The 18,642-nt window shown below is 41.8% G+C and overlaps 1 protein-coding gene across 4 annotated transcripts in view; it reads left to right on the forward strand.

The window, feature by feature from the left end:
* LOC139538883 (zinc finger protein 385B-like) overlaps positions 1-18,642 on the forward strand; it is a 174,897-nt gene that overhangs the window by 91,756 nt on the left and 64,499 nt on the right. The window lies entirely within an intron of this gene.

Genomic DNA, 18,642 nt, shown 5'->3' on the forward strand with positions numbered 1-18,642 from the left:
CAACCCCAAGAACACCATCCCAACCGTGAAGCATGGAGGTGGAAACATCATTCTTTGGGGATGCTTTTCTGCAAAGGGGACAGGACGACTGCACCGTATTGAGGGGAGGATGGATGGGGCCATGTATCGCGAGATCTTGGCCAACAACCTCCTTCCCTCAGTAAGAGCATTGAAGATGGGTCGTGGCTGGGTCTTCCAGCATGACAACGACCCGAAACACACAGCCAGGGCAACTAAGGAGTGGCTCCGTAAGAAGCATCTCAAGGTCCTGGAGTGGCCTAGCCAGTCTCCAGACCTGAACCCAATAGAAAATCATTGGAGGGGGCCGAAAGTCCGTATTGCCCAGCGACAGCCCCGAAACCTGAAGGATCTGGAGAAGATCTGTAGGGAGGAGTGGGCCAAAATCCCTGCTGCAGTGTGTGCAAACCTAGTCAAGAACTACAGGAAACGTATGATCTCTGTAATTGCAAACAAAGGTTTCTGTACCAAATATTAAGTTCTGCTTTTCTGATGTATCAAATACTTATGTCATGCAATAAAATGCAAATTAATTACTTAAAAATCATACAATGTGATTTTCTGGATTTTTGTTTTAGATTCCGTCTCTCATAGTTGAAGTGTACCTATGATAAAAATTACAGACCTCTACATGCTTTGTAAGTAGGAAAACCTGCAAAATCGGCAGTGTATCAAATACTTGTTCTCCCCACTGTAGCTGTTCTACTAAGTAGTCCAGGGGAATCTCCTCCTCCTCATTGCTATGGTTTCTTCAGGAAACCATAGCAATGCATAATGTTCTCTTGCATTCACATTCCAGTAAGGATCTGTAGCCCAGCGGCTGCTAGTGGTTGCTCACCCCCTGGTGTCTTAGCACTAGTAGACTTCACAGGAACACAGAAAACCTGATGGATTATTGAAAGGCTCTGGCTGCTGTTCTCACAGACATTGCCCTCCCAGAAGGCCCATAATAACAGAGAAATCCTCTCTGTGACTCCTTGGAAGGAAGCCCTCCTATAGTTATTTTCTTTTATGTTGAAAATAGGTTCTGATTCCATTCCAGGATGTTTTGCAAACATGTACTGTAAACCCCGGAGCACTACACCACCTCCTTCTTCTCCTCCTTCTCCTCCTTCTCCTCCTCGCTCCTCCTCCTCATCCTCCTCTTTCTTCTCCTCCTTCTCCTCCTTCTCCTCCTTGCTCCTCCTCGCTCCTCCTCCTCATCCTCCTCCTTCTTCTCCTCCTTCTCCTCCTTGCTCCTCCTCGCTCCTCCTCCTCATCCTCCTCCTTCTTCTCCTCCTTCTCCTCATCCTCCTCCTTCTTTCTCCCACACCCAATGCAACAGGATTGAGTCACACACCTTGTGAGTCACTGTACACACACATTGAGAGAGACAGAGACAGATTGGCCACCCACTCAGATAGTGTGATGAAAACACAACTGGTTGTATAATATGTGCTCAGTTCCCTGTAATGTCCATAGACATAGCCTGCGTACCTATGTAGCCCTATGGGCCCTGGTCAAAAGTAGTGTACTACATAGGGAATAGGGTGCCATTTGGGACGCAACCCTAGATCCAATGAACAAATGGCAGCGTGAGACCTCATTCCAACTCAGATACAATATGTAACATACGCCTACTCTACTCAGCACTGTATAGTACATGACGGAACCTCTTTAGTATTTTTAACTGACACTCAACCTACACAAAGATGCTTAAGTACACTAGACTCTCAATATAATCTTCTGTCAGTAATGTTTGACATGTGTATGCATAACCCATTTAGAGTAGACTGTAGTGAATTATATCATTTATGTGCTCCACTGTTACTAAAAGTGGCAGCAGAGGCATATTATAACATATCCTAGCTTACCATGTTGAAAAACATTCTTGTTCACGTCCTTTTAACATTTTCGGAAGCAGTAAAAATAACATGTTTTAAAAAATTTGATTTGTAATGTCAATTCAAATCAAATCAAATGTTATTTGTGACATGCGCCAAATACAACAGGTGTAGACCTTACAATGAAATGCTTACTTACAAGCCCTTAACTAACCATGCAGTTCAAGAAATAGAGTGTGGGGGGGTCAATGTAAATAGTCCGGGTGGCCATTTGATTAGTTTAGTTATTCAGCAGTCTTATGGCTTGGGGGTAGAAACTGTTAAGGAGCCTTTTGGTCCTAGACTTGGTGCTCCGGTACCGCTTGCTGTGCCGTAGCAGAGAGTTGCGGTTGTGATTCAGTCAGTGGCTCACTTGTTCCTGTGGCGCCTATGGAACCTAAATGCAAATGCACTAGATTCTCTTTAGTGGAGAGCTGTTCAAGTGGATTTATATGTGGTTGACATTATAGGAAAAATCACACATTTCTCTCAAACTGTAGGATTTTCTATGCCTGTTTTAACGACAGATTAAGCCAGTGTGTGTTTGGTTATCTCTCTCTCCATCATTCCCTCCTCCTCTCTCCCTCTCCATCATTCCCTCCTCCTCTCTCCCTCTCCATCATTCGTTATCTTATGAGTTCATTGTAAGAAACCTCATCTCTAATATCCTAATCAGAATCTACCTTTATTTATTCATCATCAGTCCAGGACATCACCAACTGTTTGTGTTGCTGTGCTGTATAAGGACATTAACTTATTTTCAGCTGTAATGTCATTTTCCCTGCTCATCAGGTGATTTTCTTCAGAGAGAACGCAAACTACGTTTGCAAATAAATTGAGTTCAAAAGCTCAAAGATCCAACTTGTTTTAACTACCTCAGACCCCGAGGTACAGTATACAGCCATGACTGAGACTTCTCAAATCTGCATTTAAATTGAATTTGGTCTGTTATTAGATTTTCTTCCTGAAATGTTTGGTGCATGGCTGAATCAATGGCTGTTTCCCAAACGGCACCCATTCCCTTTATAGTGCACTACTTTTGACCATGGCCCAAAGAGCTCAAGTCAAAAGTAGCGCACTTGGAGTTAGGGTGCCATTTGGGATGCATACAATGAATGTTCATCCTCCTCCTAGACATCTTAATAACTACACTGTCTGTCCTCTAGTCTGGAATAATAAATAGTTGGATCATTTCATAGCCTTGTAATAATCACAGAGACGCCTAAAGAGGACTGTCTAATATCTTGTTAGCCGGTGGGGAGGCAGGAATGGACAGCTATGTCCAAAAATGGTACCCTATTCCCTATGGGGTGCACTGCTTTTAACCAGGGACCTGGTCAAAAGTACTCCACTACATAGGGAATAGGGTGCCATTTTGGGACACAGATATGTATTTTGTTACAGACCCAGACAGACTGAGTATGTGCCTAGCATTATGTTCTTCATTTATGTGGATGAACTGAACTGTTTTATAGCCTAAACCCTGGTCATATCTTAGCAATTTTAACCAGCATCTGAATTCACTCACGCAATGGTAATTCTGTTCTGTTGGTGAACTACAGTATGCTAAAATATTAAACTAAAGATTAGTCCATCTTAAATACATCATTCAACTTTTTAATTGGGTTTTAAGAAGTAGGTCCTCCGTGGACGTATTTAAAGTGTGAAATCCGGCATTTTCCGGGGAAATGGAAAGATGAACCAGGTCTAGAATAGCACTGAATTAACTGTTTATATTCTGTAACTCTAAATGGAAGAGAAGAAATCTACATGCTACATACAGTATATTCCATGAAAGAATAATATAATAATAATGAGAAATAATATGAGAATACACAAATACTCAAAGCAGGAATGCCCTCAGTGTTCCAGTTCAGTGGCCAGGCCTTCTCTCTGGGGTGTCATTACACTGTTTTATCTCAAAGGGACACCTTGACTGGCCCGATACTGCATCAACCTGTCTGTCTGTATCCCAAATGGCACCCCATTCCCTACATAGTGCACTGCTTTTATCCAGCGCTCACAGGGCTCTGATCAAAAGTAGTGCACTATATATGGAATAGGTGCCATTAGAGTTGCACACTTACACTACCCAGCCTCATGTTGATAGGTATTATTACCTTTATTTATCTGTGAGATGGCCTGAGTAAAATTAAGTTGCCCCAAGACACTGATTTAAGGTCCGTTTTGCTTTTTCCCTCTAATGGTTAAGGTTAGGATTTGGGGAGGGCAATCTGATCCTTGATCAGTGCCTAGGGGCAACTTCTATTCTAAGCTGTGCTGACCATGAACCTTAGCTAACAGTGTTATACACGAGCAGTGTAATCCTATCATTTTATTCCCCCTACCTAGTGATCTGATTTCACTGGCCCTGGAAAAACAACTGAAGGTCAAAGGCACATTCCCTTTCTCATAATAGGATGAGATTAGATTCCTATTTATTTTCTCCTATTACTATGATAATGCTATTCTTGTAAACTTTTCAGCCAAAATGCAAAAACATTTTCATTGTATACTTATTCCCTATTTCAAATGGACCTTTCTTGTATTTCCTTGATATCAAATCCTAAAGGTGGTCTCATTGTTGAAAGCCTAATTGAATGACTACAGTGAGGGTAGTGTACAATGATAAGTAACCATTGATGTTTCCGCCTTGTTGTTCATGTGCCAGAGTCAGAGTGAGAGAGAGTATGTGCTCCCAGCCTTGATAATGTGGGTGGAGAGGCCATGGTGTTGGGTAATCCAGCCTTCATAATGTGGGTGGAGAGGACATGGTGTTGGGTAATCCAGCCTTGATAATGTGGGTGGAGAGGACATGGTGTTGGGTAACCCATCCTTGATAAGGTGGGTGGAGAGGACATGGTGTTGGGTAATCCAGCCTTCATAATATGGGTGGAGAGGACATGATGTTGGGTAATCCAGACTTCATAATGTGGGTGGAGAGGACATGGTGTTGGGTAATCCAGGATTCATAATGTGGGTGGAGAGGACATGATGTTGGGTAATCCAGCCTTCATAATGTGGGTGGAGAGGACATGATGTTGGGTAATCCAGCCTTGATAAGGTGGGTGGAGAGGACATGATGTTGGGTAATCCAGCCTTCATAATGTGGGTGGAGAGGACATGATGTTGGGTAACCCAGCCTTCATAATGTGGGTGGAGAGGACATGATGTTGGGTAATCCAGCCTTCATAAGGTGGGTGGAGAGGACATGATGTTGGGTAACCCAGCCTTCATAATGTGGGTGGAGAGGACATGATGTTGGGTAATCCAGCCGTCATAATGTGGGTGGAGAGGACATGGTGTTGGGTAACCCAGCCTTGATAAGGTGGGTGGAGAGGACATGGTGTTGGGTAACCCAGCCTTGATAAGGTGGGTGGAGAGGACATGATGTTGGGTAACCCAGCCATGATAATGTGGGTGGAGAGGCCTGATGTTGGGTAATCCAGCCTTCATAATGTGGGTGGAGAGGACATGATGTTGGGTAATCCAGCCTTCATAATGTGGGTGGAGAGGCCTGATGTTGGGTAATCCAGCCTTGATAATGTGGGTGGAAAGGACATGGTGTTGGGTAACCCAGCCTTGATAATGTGGGTGGAGAGGACATAATGTTGGGTAACCCAGCCTTGATAAGGTGGGTGGAGAGGACATGGTGTTGGGTAACCCAGCCTTGATAAGGTGGGTGGAGAGGACATGATGTTGGGTAACCCATCCTTGATAAGGTGGGTGGAGAGGACATGGTGTTGGGTAACCCAGCCTTGATAATGTGGGTGGAGAGGACATGGTGTTGGGTAGCCATTGGGGAAAATTTGGAATGGAATGGTAGACTGTAATGAGACTGGAGTGGAAAGAGAGGGGAAGGGAATGATGGCGAGAGAGAGGAGGAATGATGGAGCGAGAGAGGTGGTGGGAATGATGGAGAGAGAGAGAGAGAGAGAAGGAGGAGGGAATGATGGAGAGAGAGAGGAGGAGGGGATGATGGAGAGAGAGAGAGAGAGGAGGAGGGAATGATGGAGTGAGAGGAGTAGAGAATGATGGTGAGAGAGAGGAGGATGGAATGATGGAGAGGAGAGGAGCGAATGATGAGAGAGAGAGAGAGAGAGAGAGAGAGAGAGAGAGAGAGAGAGAGAGAGAGAGAGAGAGAGAGAGAGAGAGAGAGAAAGAGAGAGAGAGAGAGAGAGAGAGAGAGAGAGAGAGAGAGAGAGAGAGAGAGAGAGAGAGAGAGAGAGAGAGAGAGAGAAGGAGGGAATGATGGAGAGAGAGAGGAGTAGAGAATGATGGAGTGAGAGGAGTAGAGAATGATGGTGAGAGAGAGGAGGATGGAAGGATGGAGAGGAGAGGAGCGAATGATGAGAGAGAGGAGGAGGATGGAATGATGGAGAGGAGAGGAGCGAATGATAGAGAGGAGGAGGGAATGATAGAGAGAGAGAGAGAGAGAGAGAGAGAGAGAGAGAGGAGGAGATAACGATGGAGAGAGAGAGAGGACGAGGGAATGATGGAGAGAGAGAGGAGGAGGGAGTGATGGAGAGAGAGGAGGGAGTGACTGATAGAGACTGAAGAGGGAATGATGGAGAGAGAGAGAGGAGGAGGGGATGATGGAGAGAATGATGTAGCGAGAGAGGAGGAGCGAATGATGGAGAGAGAGAGGAGGGAATGATGGAGAGAGAGAGAGTAGGGAATGATGGAGAGAGAGAGGAGGAGGAGCGAATGATGGAGAGAGAGAGGAGGAAGAGCGAATGATGGAGAGAGAGAGAGAAAGAGGGAGTGATGGAGAGAAAAAGAGGAGGGAATGATGGAGTGAGAGAGAAGGAGGGAATGATGGAGAGAGAGAGAGGAGGAGGGAATGATGGAGTGAGAGGAGTAGGGAATGATGGAGAGAGGAGTGAGTGGTGGAGAGAGGAGGAGGATGGAATGATGGAGAGAGAGAGGAGGAGGGAATGATGGAGAGAGAGAGAGGAGGAGGGAGTCATGGAGAGAGAGAGAGAGGAGGAGGGAATGATGGAGAGAGAGGAGGAAGAAATGATGGAGAGAGAGAGAGGAGGAGGGAATGATGGAGAGAGAGAGAGGAGGAGGGAATGATGGAGAGAGAGAGAGGAGGAGGGAGTCATGGAGAGAGAGAGAGAGGAGGAGGGAATGATGGAGAGAGGAGGAAGGAATGATGGAGAGAGAGAGAGGAGGAGGGAGTGATGGAGAGATAGAGAGGAGGGAATGATGGAGTGAGAGAGAGGAGGAGGGAGTCATGGAGAGATAGAGAGGAGGAGGGAGTGATGGAGAGAGAGAGAGGAGGAGGGAGTGATGGAGAGATAGAGAGGAGGGAATGATGGAGTGAGAGGAGTAGGGAATGATGGAGAGAGAGAGGAGGAGGGAATGATGGAGAGAGAGAGAGGAGGAGGGAATGATGGAGAGAGAGAGAGGAGGAGGGAGTGATGGAGAGATAGAGAGGAGGGAATGATGGAGTGAGAGGAGTAGGGAATGATGGAGAGAGAGAGAGGGGGAGGGAATGATGGAGAGAGAGAGAGGAGGAGGGAATGATGGAGAGAGAGAGGAGGAGGGAATGATAGTTAGGTGGTGAGGTGTGCCCAAGGATCCAGGGTTCCGGTCTAGAGGCACGGTTTCGACTGCTCCTACAATCTTGCGTCGGTACTGCAGTTTCACTGATGCCTGGCCCAGAAACACAATTTCCGTTGATGGCCACATAGAGAAATCAGGTTAGAAAATTCCTAATAAGACACTTTAGTCATCATCTTTATGCACAAAAATTCCACATATTTTTTTTCGTCACTCACCAACGAAGATATTAAAATATTATATTCATCCAATGTCTGCTATGTTTTTGGACTGAGTGCTAGTGCACATGTGAAATTGGGCTGTGTAAACCCGGATATAGATGGTCCATGAATCGGCGTATGCGAACGTGAGTAGATTACGTTAAAAACAACGGTCGGACATCTTGGTCTCCAGTTCTTTATTACTCAGTGGGTGTGCATAACGCTCCCATAATACACCACAGGAGGGTCAAACCATCAGAACAGAAAATGTAACAACTCTTATCTTTCAACCTTCATGTCACGTTATTAACCTCTCCTTTTAATAACAAGCTCTCAAAGCTGTCAACAACTTTTAGTTTTGTATTTTTTTCCTACTTGGCAGCTTTATTGAGCTAGTAGTAGAAAGAGCGGTGGAGGCAGATGAGATCTAGCTGTGTGTGTTACCACACAGCTAGATACTCCAAGGACCTCAATAGAAGATGTATACATAACACAAGGGGGGGTATTCAAGGCAAGGCAGAATAGTGGTGTTTCATTTAATTTACTGTACCAGCAGGACTCTTAGCCTCCTTCCTTCCTCCCTCCCAGGACCCAGATTAGATGATGAAACAGACATGAGAAATACTGGAGTCAGGATTATTTCAATATCTAACTATCTTTCTCTGACTTTCTAACTGACTCCATGTCTCTCTCTCTCTCTCTCTCTCTCTCTCTCTCTCTCTCTCTCTCTCTCTCTCTCTATCTCTATCTCTATCTCTATCTCTATCTCTCTCTATCTCTCTCTCCCTGACTTTCTAACTGACTCCATCTCTCTCTCTCTGACTTTCTAACTGACTCCATCTCTCTCTCTCTCTGACTTTCTAACTGACTCCATCTCTCTCTCTCTCTCTCTCTCTCTCTCTCTCTCTCTCTCTCTCTCTCTCTCTCTCTCTCTCTCTCTCTCTCTCTCTCTCTCTCTGACTTTCTAACTGACTCCATCTCTCTCTCTCTCTCTCTCTCTCTCTCTCTCTCTCTCTCTCTCTCTCTCTCTCTCTCTCTCTCTCTCTCTCTCTCTCTGACTTTCTAACTGACTCCATGTCTCTCTCTCTCTCTTTCTCTCTCTCTCTCTCTCTCTCTCTCTCTCTCTCTCTCTCTCTCTCTGACTTTCTAACTGACTCCATGTCTCTCTCTCTCTCTCTCTCTCTCTCTCTCTCTCTCTCTCTCTCTCTCTGAAATTGAAGAATCAACTCTGTCTGTTTGAGAAAGCATTAACAACTTAGAGAGATGAAATAAGACATTGAGGATCTCTGCAGTTACTAGCTAGGTTTCCGTCCAACTGGCGACAGATTTTCATGTGAATATTCTGAAATCCGCGTAAAAACAGTATGTACATTTTCCCACCAGAGATGTGTTTCCATCAAATTGACATTTAAAAGGCTGTACATTGAGAACGTGCCCACTCTGGTTTTGGCACGTGCTCTCTAGCCAACAGCTGGCTGATACACTGCGGGTAGGACAGCCTACATGATGACATTATTATGGACAAAAGAGAGAGATTTATTTAATTTTTTAAAAGGCAGCCAAGCATCGATCATCATGTCTCCAGAATAAGACTCTCGATAATTATTGGAAAGGAGCATCAATCACTGCATGCCTTTTCCCACCTTGTGAAGTTCATTATAAATATTATACCCCCCAAAAATGCTAACCTCCCCTGTTATTGGTAATGGTGAGAGGACATGTTTTGGAGGCATGCTTTTGTGCATCTGTAACTTTCTCACTCATCATTATACACAATTCATTCATGTTTATCTGTAATCATAGTAGCATCCACATTTAACATATTCTATTTCTATTTACAATAAAAGTGACTCCATTCATTTATATTGGGCACAGCATAATCTGAAACACAACCAAAACAAACCGCAAATGTATCCAACAAGTTTGTAGAGTCACAAGCTTGATATAGTCATTGCATGCTAGAAATATGGAACCAAGTACTAAACCTTTTACAATGTAATACAATAAGTGAATTTGTCCAAATACTTAAAACATCTTCAAATGGGGGGACTAGATACAGTGGGGCAAAAAATATTTAGTCAGTCACCAATTGTGCAAGTTCCCCCACTTAAAAAGATGAGAGAGGCCTGTAATTTTCATCATAGGTACACTTCAACTATGACAGACAAAATGAGAAAAAGAATTCCAGAAAATCACATTGGAGGATTTTTAATGAATTTATTTGCAAATTATGGTGGAAAATAAGTATTTGGTCACCTACAAACAAGCAAGATTTCTGGCTCTCACAGACCTGTAACTTCTTCTTTAAGAGGCTCCTCTGTCCTCCACTCGTTACCTGTATTAATGGCACCTGTTTGAACTTGTTATCAGTATAAAAGACACCTGTCCACAACCTCAAACAGTCACACTCCAAACTCCACTATGGCCAAGACCAAAGAGCTGTCAAAGGACACCAGAAACAAAATTGTAGACCTGCACCAGGCTGGGAAGACTGAATCTGCAATAGGTAAGCAGCTTGGTTTGAAGAAATCAACTGTGGGAGCAATTATTAGGAAATGGAAGACATACAAGACCACTGATAATCTCCCTCGATCTGGGGCTCCACGCAAGATCTCACCCCGTAGGGTCAAAATTATCACAAGAACGGTGAGCAAAAATCCCAGAGCCACACGGGGGGACCTAGTGAATGACCTGCAGAGAGCTGGGACCAAAGTAACAAAGCCTACCATCAGTAACACACTACGCCGCCAGGGACTCAAATCCTGCAGTGCCAGACGTGTCCCCATGCTTAAGCCAGTACATGTCCAGGCCCGTCTGAAGTTTGCTAGAGAGCATTTGGATGATCCAGAAGAAGATTGGGAGAATGGCATATGGTCAGATGAAACCAAAATAGAACTTTTTTGGTAAAAACTCAACTCGTCGTGTTTGGAGGACAAAGAATGCTGAGTTGCATCCAAAGAACACCATACCTACTGTGAAGCATGGGGGTGGAAACATCATGCTTTGGGGCTGTTTTTCTGCAAAGGGACCAGGACGACTGATCCGTGTAAAGGAAAGAATGAATGGGGCCATGTATCGTGAGATTTTGAGTGAAAACCTCCTTCCATCAGCAAGGGCATTGAAGATGAAACGTGGCTGGGTCTTTCAGCATGACAATGATCCCAAACACACCGCCCGGGCAACGAAGGAGTGGCTTCGTAAGAAGCATTTCAAGGTCCTGGAGTGGCCTAGCCAGTCTCCAGATCTCAAACCCATAGAAAATCTTTGGAGGGAGTTGAAAGTCCGTGTTGCCCAGCAACAGCCCCAAAACATCACTGCTCTAGAGGAGATCTGCATGGAGGAATGGGCCAAAATACCAGCAACAGTGTGTGAAAACCTTGTGAAGACTTACAGAAAACGTTTGACCTCTGTCATTGCCAACAAAGGCATATTGAGATAAACTTTTGTTATTGACCAAATACTTATTTTCCACCATAATTTGCAAATAAATTCATTAAAAATCCTACAATGTGATTTTCTGGATTTTTTTTCTTTCTCATTTTGTCTGTCATAGTTGAATATAATGAAAATTACAGGCCTCTCTCATCTTTTTAAGTGGGAGAACTTGCACAATTGGTGGCTGACTAAATACTTTTTTGCCCCACTGTACATAAAGTTCATTAATTTCTAAACTGTAAAAAATATATATATGAAAATACCCTCAAATAAAGGTGACATTCTGTTCTGTCGCCTCATATGAAACATTTGATCTCAAATCCAAAATCCTGTATCATTGTATCAAATGTATCATTGTAGGTTCACTGTCCAATAAAGACAGAGGGGAGTGTATAGACCACTGGCTCTAACTGGTGTTTAGTTTGATAGTTTTATTGATTTAGTTGAAAACTCGTGAAAGACAAAATGGTAAAAAGCTTTGAAGGTGAAGTTGGAAACTCAAGAGGGCTTATATATTTTAAAAAACACACCTAAAAACACTAGATACAATATAAGTACAATCCCGTTTCTTTCAATCAATTAAACAAAGAACACTAATTACAATTGAACATGTACATCAGTGTACAAAAAAACGAGTTGCTCTGTTAGTCTTCTGGTTGTTGGCTATTTGTGGCAGTCTCTGGTCATTATTTTTCTGTAGAGATAATCCATCTGATTTCCCCCAGAAATTCACCCCATGTTTCAGAGTAACACATGTTTAGAATTCTCCACTTATGAGCTCTCTGGTACCTACTAACCATTGATGGTACGGTTTCCCAGGTAACAGGACTTGGCTGTAATCATTCTGTTCTCTGAATATTGATGAGCCGTTTTGAAAGGACTTGAGCGCTAAAGCAAAAGTCAATATTTATCTCAACTCGAGTACATCTCTCTCAAATGACATATTCTAATGAATAGAACTACAGAACCAGGAACATTGGACAAACATGCAAACATACTGTATTTGCAGTACATTTTATTGAGATACATTACTTCAGAACAGGAATCAAGTATTCAACATGGGTTCATCTGAAGTAAGCTCATTATTTGTATCAAAAGGCCCACACAGACGGAACATGCTCACAACACATTACTACACACACAGCTTCACTCTCTCACCAACACAGAAATCAAAAAACATGTGGACACCATTGCAGGTACACCATTAAAGACACATCAGTTCTTTCATCTAGTTGTAATGACTAGCCCTGGCCTGGACAGAGGCAGCTGGTGAGTGTTGTAGTGTGTGAATGAGGGGCAGGTAGGAAGTAGACTGGCCTCCAGAATTAAGTTTCCAGCAACCAAGCGGGATAGTTATTACTTCCTGAAGGAGCCTAACCTCTGACCTGTCACCCCTCCACGGGCCTTGAAGACCACCCTGTCATGTTGCTGATCACAGACTAGACAGACCCAGCCGCAGTGATGAGTGTTCTAGTGTGAGACTGTAAACGAGGGTCGGGCAAACAGGCCTTGGAGTAGGCCTTTGGCTGAAGGCTGGCCTCCAGCTTCTAACCTCCAGGCAAACAGTAATGACCTCCTTAAGGGCCTAACCTCTAACCTGTAACCTCTAACCTGTCCCCTCCAAGGGTCTGGAAGACTGGGCCGACTGGTGAACTGGTCCTGGTAGAGGCTGCGATGGCTCTTCCGAAGAGTTACTATGCTGTTGTACCCAAAGCTAATACCATGATTGCGTGCAAATTGTTGTGGCAATAACTCACTGTAAATAAATGAATCTGAGCAGTAGAGTCATGCTTCAGAGCACAATCTAGCCTGTAAGTTTATGCTTGAAGACTTTTATTTTAGCTCTATCACATTGAGTTCAGATCTATAAAAGGTTCATGACAACACAGTTGTGTTTGTTCTGATAAGAAATGCATCAAAAAGTGTTATTGGAAAAGAGAGTGCCCTGTGTTCCTGTTCTTCTGGTCTGCTGTTGTTCCTGGTAAGGCTTTGTAAACGTTTGCTCCAAATAAATCACTGCTATGAACTGGGAGGCCCGTTTCAAATGTCTAGTTGGGTCTCGCATGTGTTTCTCATCAAGGTCTTTATTATGGGTTAGCAGAATGACCATGTTTGAGTATGTAGCAAGGTAAAGAAATAAGCTTTTCGCTTCCAACAATACACATTCTCATTGTAACAAGTCATTTAGATAGGCAGCTCAGTTGGTAGAGCAGGGCGCTTGCATCTTCAGTATAGTGGAATCGATTCCCAAGGCCACCCATATGTAGAATGCACGCATGAATGTAATCGTTTTGGATAAAAGCGTCTGCTAAATGGAATATATTATTGTTATGTTGTACAAGTTCTAACTGATGCAGTGTGGTGAGCGTCTCGGGTGTCATACATTGAGTCATGTGTAATAAAACAATCCAATGAAAGTCAATCCTGTTTAGGTCATTTCTTCATGGGAAAAGGGATTTTTATCCTTTATTGTTTCATGACGTCAGCCATAGTATTCTACCCAGTAATTTTCATGTGTTGTGGTGTTAGATTCAAGTGAATTAAACTACAGAATGTGTGGACATTAGTGATTTATGGTGTGTGTAGAAGGCCATAGTGTAGAAGGCCGTACTGAAGACGTTTCATTTTGACAATGAGAAGCGCATGGCATGAAGTTGGACAAGACAGTCTGGACAAAACGTTTCAGATGATTTACAACACTTTGACATCACATGAGCTACAGTATGCACAAGTTACTGATTGTGTGATGCTGTTGTTTATTGGTTTCTTGGTCTTCGGGTTGATATGGTAACTTTCATGATATTATAGGATTTTGCCTTTCATAATGTTGGGGGACAGTTGCCAATGATATAATAAATTGACAGCAGACAGGCAATTCCACAATAATGTAATGGCGCTGAGGCTCAGATTTTTCACTTAAAATGTATGCCAAACAAAAAGTATTGATTTCAGAGTTTTAATGCACAAGGACTACTTTTAAAAATGTACACAGAACATTTTACAAAAACATATTTACAGGGAGAACTGTGCAGATGCAAAGTTTGGTAACAGAATTTTTGTCAAATCTTTTTGTGCCCACGTTGTGTCCACGTTTTCCAAAAACTGTTAAATATCTGCGCAGTATTAAGATTCGACTGGACCAAATCTGAACAAATCATAGACGTCTATGTTTCACAAATAGAGTACAGTACAGTACAGTATTGTTTAGTATAGTAGTGTACAGTACAGTAGAGTACAGTAGAGTTATGTTCAGTACAGTACAGTAGTGTTTAGTATAGTAGTGTACAGTACAGTAGAGTACAGTAGAGTTATGTTCAGTACAGTACAGTATTGTTTAGTATAGTAGTGTACAGTACAGTAGAGTTTAGTACAGTAGTGTACAGTACAGTAGTTATGTTCAGTACAGTACAGTATAGTTTAGTACAGTAGTGTACAGTACAGTAGAGTTTAGTACAGTAGTGTACAGTATATTGTAGTACAGTACAGTACAGTCGAGTTTAGTACAGTATTGTACAGTACAGCATAGTAGAGTTTAGTACAGTAGTGTACAGTACAGTACAGTAGAGTTTAGTACAGTAGTGTACAGTACAGTACAGTAGAGTTTAGTACAGTAGTGTACAGTACAGTACAGTAGAGTTTAGTACAGTAGTGTACAGTACAGTACAGTAGAGTTTAGTACAGTAGTGTACAGTACAGTATAGTTATGTTCAGTACAGTACAGTAGAGTTTAGTACAGTAGTGTACAGTACAGTACAGTAGAGTTTAGTACAGTAGTGTACAGTACAGTAGAGTATAGTCGAGTTATGTTCAGTACAGTACAGTACAGTTTAGTACAGTAGTGTACAGTAGAGTACAGTATAGTTATGTTCAGTACAGTAGAGTTATGTTCAGTACAGTAGAGTTATGTTCAGTACAGTCGAGTTATGTTCAGTACAGTACAGTACAGTTTAGTACAGTAGTGTACAGTACAGTAGAGTACAGTATAGTTATGTTCAGTACAGTAGAGTTATGTTCAGTACAGTAGAGTTATGTTCAGTACAGTAGTGTTATGTTCAGTACAGTAGAGTTATGTTCAGTACAGTAGTGTACAGTTTAGTACAGTAGTGTACAGTACAGTAGAGTACAGTATAGTTATGTTCAGTACAGTAGAGTTATGTTCAGTACAGTAGAGTTATGTTCAGTACAGTAGTGTTATGTTCAGTACAGTAGAGTTATGTTCAGTACAGTAGAGTTATGTTCAGTACAGTAGTGTTATGTTCAGTACAGTAGAGTTATGTTCCGTACAGTACAGTACAGTTTAGTACAGTAGTGTACAGTACAGTATAGTTATGTTCAGTACAGTACAGTATAGTTATGTTCATTACAGTAGTGTACAGTACAGTAGAGTACAGTATCATCAAATCAAATCAAATGTATTTATATAGCCTTACATCAGCTGATATCTCAAAGTGCTGTACAGAAACCCAGCCTAAAACCCCAAACAGCAAGCAATGCAGGTGTAGAAGCACGGTGGCTAGGAAAAACTCCCTAGAAAGGCCAAAACCTAGGAAGAAACCTAGAGAGGAACCAGGCTATGAGGGGTGGCCAGTCCTCTTCTGGCTGTGACGGGTGGAGATTATAACAGAACATGGCCAAGAGTTATGTTCAGTACAGTACAGTAGAGTTTAGTACGGTAGTGTACAGTACAGGAGAGTACAGTACAGTAGTGTTATGTTCAGTACAGTAGAGTTATGTTCAGTACAGTAGTGTACAGTACAGTAGAGTTATGTTCAGTACAGTAGTGTATAGTACAGTAGAGTTATGTTCAGTACAGTATATTTATGTTCAGTACAGTACAGTAGAGTTATGTTCAGTACAGTAGTGTACAGTACAGTATAGTTATGTTCAGTACAGTAGTGTACAGTACAGTATAGTTATGTTCAGTACAGTATAGTTATGTTCAGTACAGTACAGTATAGTTATGTTCAGTACAGTAGTGTATAGTACAGTAGAGTTATGTTCAGTACAGTAGTGTATAGTACAGTAGAGTTATGTTTAGTACAGTAGTGTACAGTACAGTAGAGTTATGTTCAGTACAGTAGTGTACAGTACAGTATAGTTATGTTCAGTACAGTATAGTTATGTTCAGTACAGTACAGTAGAGTTATGTTCAGTACAATAGTGTATAGTACAGTATAGTTATGTTCAGTACAGTATAGTTATGTTCAGTACAGTACTGTTTAGTACAGTAGTGTACAGTACAGTACAGTAGAGTTATGTTCAGTACAGTACATTAGAGTTATGTTCAGTACAGTAGTGTACAGTACAGTAGAGTACAGTACAGTATAGTTATGTTCAGTACAGTACAGTATAGTTGAGTACAGTAGTGTACAGTACATTATAGTTTAGTACAGTGGTGTACAGTACAGTAGAGTAGAGTTATGTTCAGTACAGTACAGCATTGCTTGCTCTTTTGGGTTTTAGGCCGGGTTTCTGTATAAACACTTTGTGACATCTGCTGATGTAAAAAGGGCTTTGTAAATACATTCTATTGATTGATTGAGTACAATACAGTACATTATGGTTTGTAACTACTATGATTTCTCCTTGGTGCCAATTCAATTGCAGTAGTTACAATCAAATTGTAATAATTCAAAATTGAAATGAGTAAAAACACTATAACTAATGAATAGGTCATAGGTCTACCTTTACTTGTTACTTCTATGAACGTTCATTATCATCCCTCCTCATGAGGGAGAGAAATATGAAAATATCTTATAGATATGTGGGTTTTTGGTAATGGAATTTCAAGGCATAAGGGAATATTTCTTTAACTTACAGAAGACAGAAACATTTATCCAGAAGTAAATATAATATTATGTTGATAATAGTCTGCAGGGTTCATTACTTCAACGTGATCGTGTTTTGATGTATTTCTAATTTCCTTTGAAGACTTGTTCTGCTAGATGTTTTCTAAGACCCCTTTTCCATCTGTTTGACCAGGAATCAAGGCCTTTTTCTCAACATTTTTGGGGTGGAAATTGGTTGAAAAATGTATATATATGCCATAATAAATAAAAAAACATTGACTCTTATCTTTCATTTGACCCCCAATTTGACATGCTCCTATTTACTTCACATGTTGGTGCTCATGGGTCCTTTTACATGGAAATTACCTGGTGCTCATGGGTCCTTTTACATGGAAATGACCAGACACACAAATCAAATTATGAACAACTCAATTCCAAACAATTGAATTCCGATCAGCTCTGGAAAAATCTAAACATGTAAGATTTAGAGGTTCTAACCATGTGTCTCCCATGACAACACGATCATGAGACAGGTTATATTTGACAGTATAGTTTGCAGTATTACATTACATCTCTATATATTATATAAATACAAAACCCTCAGTAGAGCTTCATCTGCATGTTAAACGTTCGTTTCATCCCAGTGATCTCCTGCATAGCTTTATTAAATCAAAATGTCTCTTGATGGATGATATATTTCTATGAAATTAGCTGGAAGAGTATCCCTGCTGTGTCAGCGCAGGTCGGTATTTTAAGTTCTCTTGGCATCGAACACAATATGATTTAGTATGAAGGGAGATTTGAAGCAATAGCTTGATGTTTATTTTTTTTAATTTTTTAAAAATGTTGTTCATTTTGAATCTCTGACAAGAACATGAGCACCTATTTGAGGTTAGTGTGTGTGTACGTGTGTCAGCACTCAGAAGCCTGCACTTGTGGATTTCTGAGATGGACTCACTCATCATCTCACATGCTATTAAATCTCTACTGAGATTAACTCTTGTATACAGACACACACACGCACACATGCACGCACATGCACACACACGCATAAAACATGCATAATATGGAGGGAAGATGAAGAGAAAAGAGCTTTGAATTCTGTGTCGATTATCTACAGTAGTGCAGAGCTGGTTAATATCATTCTTTATTTTGGTCTGGATCCATAGGCTTCTATGGGCATGAAGCTTTTATATTGTATATACAGAGTATGAAAGCCTGAAGTGAACTGGCAATAACCTTATTTTCCTTTGAAATATACAAAGTAGATATACACAGATATGACTACGATACCAATGAACTGCCTTGCATCAGGTATGATCTGTTTCTGGGCTCAAGCCCCAGTCCCAGCCATAGAAGTATTCTCCTAGCTCCATTCCCTCTGCCACAACATAATGTACTGCATCATTCCTCCAGCCAGCCGACCTTCCAGGCTGACTCACACCCCAGCACACACACACTCCACATCTTACCACTGCCTATGAGCACGTAGAGACGTCTTTCTGCTTCATTTAAGACATGATGAGTTACTTTCCACTATTCTCTGCCACAGCGCTCACAACAGCCACAGTGTACAGTGTATTTTCTCTGCCTGTTAGCTCCTCGTGTGTGTTATGTATGGTCCTAGTGCTATGAATATAATCTTTTTATTTTTTATTTAACCTTTATTTAACTAGGCAAGTCAGTTAAGAACAAATTCTTATTTGCAAGGACGGCCTACCGGGGAACAGTGGGTTAACTGCCTGTCAGCTCAGGGATTCTATCCAGCAA

This window comes from Salvelinus alpinus, chromosome 14, assembly GCF_045679555.1.
Source record: "Salvelinus alpinus chromosome 14, SLU_Salpinus.1, whole genome shotgun sequence".
Lineage (NCBI taxonomy): Eukaryota > Metazoa > Chordata > Actinopteri > Salmoniformes > Salmonidae > Salvelinus > Salvelinus alpinus.